We start from the raw sequence: 2,351 nt of genomic DNA on the forward strand, positions 1-2,351 counted from the left end.
GACTACAGGTATGCGTCACCATGCCTGGCTAATTTTTTCTATACATTTTTAGTTGTCCATCTAATTTCTTTCTATTTTTAGTAGAGATAAGGTCTCGCTGTTGCTCAGGCTGGTCTCAAACTCCTGACCTCAAGCGGTCCTCCCGCCTCGCCCTCCGAGATTGCTAGGATTAGAGGAGTGAGCCACCACGCCTGGCTACATTTTCAAATTTGACCATTATTATAATCCTGGGAGATGAGCAGGTAAGCAATTAATATAAACACACAACTCTGTTTCATGATAATGTCAAATAAATTTGAAACGTGTATATCCTTAGTAGTTATACTTGATCAGACCTGACCACATTGTTTAAATAATTGGCAAATAATTAATAAAACTTTAAGGGTCTGGCTTATATGCAACTTGTTATTTCTCTTCCATGCCTACGTGGTGGCTGCCAATTTGTATCTGTAAGTACCTGTTGAAAGGTGAACCCTGCTCTGAAGTTCTTGGTGAAAAAGAAAAATCCCACTCCTTTCCCTGTTGATCCAGTGGGTGCTGGAGCCAGAGATTCTGTGTTTAAATCCCAGATTAAGCATCTGTTGTTTGCTTGAACTTTACCTCTTTAAGCATGAATTTCCCACCAATCAAACAGGGACAAAAGGACTATCACAGACCGTGTCAAGGCAGTGGGTTCTGAACCCAGCCTTACTTCACTAAGTCACCACAACAGTACTCTGATATAGGCATTATTATTTTTATAAACATCTCATTTTAAAATGACAGATTAAAAACAAACTCAAAACTTAGTGCATACTTATTATGTATTAAGTTTACAGCTAGGCATTTTCCACAGATCATTCACTTTCATGAAAAATGAACTAATTCATTTGAAGGCCCAATACAGACTTTCAAAGAAATATATGAGGAGTAGCCATGATTTTCGAGTGGCTTTTAAACTACATGCTATTTCTTCTTCTATTTGTAGATAAGGCAGTCTCCAGATTAGGATGTCATGCTTGTCACCCCTGCTCCCATTCCATGCCAATGGCAGGCATCACTAATAAATTACAGTCCTCTTATTCTCATAACTTGGAGGTGGCTTCACAATGCATCTCATTAACTCCAGGAAGCCACTAGTAAATGGTCAAAGCTGGCACTTGAGATGAAAACTATTTCTCTTCTCTTCCACAAGTTGATGCTTTCCTTCCCACATATTGAAACTTGGCCTATTTAAAGCATTCAGTAATTTATCTCCACCACAATTCTGCATGACCTTTCACTAGTACCTTCAACAATTTCTAATTTTGTGTTCTCAATGACAACAGAAGCACTCAAGATAATTTTGTATATGGATGCGCCAACTTGTTGATGACTATAATACGATAAATTGGCCTGAAGCAGATTTTTCTTTACCATAATTGCAGATTCTACATGCTGATCACTTTGGAGATTTCAGCTTTTCCTTGGAAATCATGCAAAACCAAAGCTTTGTAACTGAGTTTGTCTTCCTGGGGCTTTCACAGAATCCAAATGTTCAGAAAATAGTGTTTGTTGTATTTTTGTTTGTCTATATTGCCACCATCGGGGGCAACATGCTAATTGTAGTAACCATCCTCAGCACCCCTACACTACTGGAGTCCCCCATGTACTTCTTCTTGGCTTTCCTGTCCTTCCTAGATGCAGGCTTCTCCTCTGTCATCACCCCAAAGATGATCGTGGACTCCCTCTACGAGAGAAAAACCATCTCCTTTGAAGGCTGCATGATGCAGCTTTTTGCTGAACATTTCTTTGCTGGAGCAGAGGTGATTGTCCTCACAGCCATGGCCTATGATCGGTATGTGGCCATTTGCAAGCCTTTGCATTACTCTTCCATCATGAACGGGAAGCTCAGTGGCACTCTGATGGGAGTAGCCTGGACAGGGGGCTTCTCGCATTCCATGATACAAATCCTCTTTACTTTCCAGTTGCCCTTTTGTGGTCCCAATGTTATTGATCACTTCATGTGTGACTTGTATCCATTACTGGAGCTTGCCTGCACTGACACTCACGTCTTTGGCCTCTTGGTGGTCGTCAACAGTGGGTTTTTCTGCATCATAATCTTCTCCTTGTTGCTTGTCTCCTATGGTGTCATCTTGTTCTCTCTGAGAACTCACAGTTCTGAAGGGCAGAGAAAAGCTCTCTCTACCTGCGGATCTCACGTTTGTGTTGTGATTTTGTTCTTTGTCCCGTGCATATTTGTATACGCACGACCTCCATCTTCTTTCTCCTCTGACAAAATGGTGGCAATAATTTACACCATCCTGACTCCCTTGCTCAATCCTTTGATTTATACTTTCAGGAATAAGGAAGTGAAAAATGCCTTGAGGAAA

The 2,351-nt window shown here is 40.9% G+C and overlaps 1 pseudogene; it reads left to right on the plus strand.

Annotated features, from left to right (window-relative positions):
• LOC105811038 overlaps positions 1 to 2,351 on the plus strand; it is a 12,225-nt pseudogene that overhangs the window by 4,985 nt on the left and 4,889 nt on the right.

The sequence above is a fragment of the Propithecus coquereli genome, unplaced genomic scaffold (assembly GCF_000956105.1).
Source record: "Propithecus coquereli isolate 6110/MARCELLA unplaced genomic scaffold, Pcoq_1.0 Scaffold227, whole genome shotgun sequence".
In the NCBI taxonomy this organism is placed as follows: domain Eukaryota; kingdom Metazoa; phylum Chordata; class Mammalia; order Primates; family Indriidae; genus Propithecus; species Propithecus coquereli.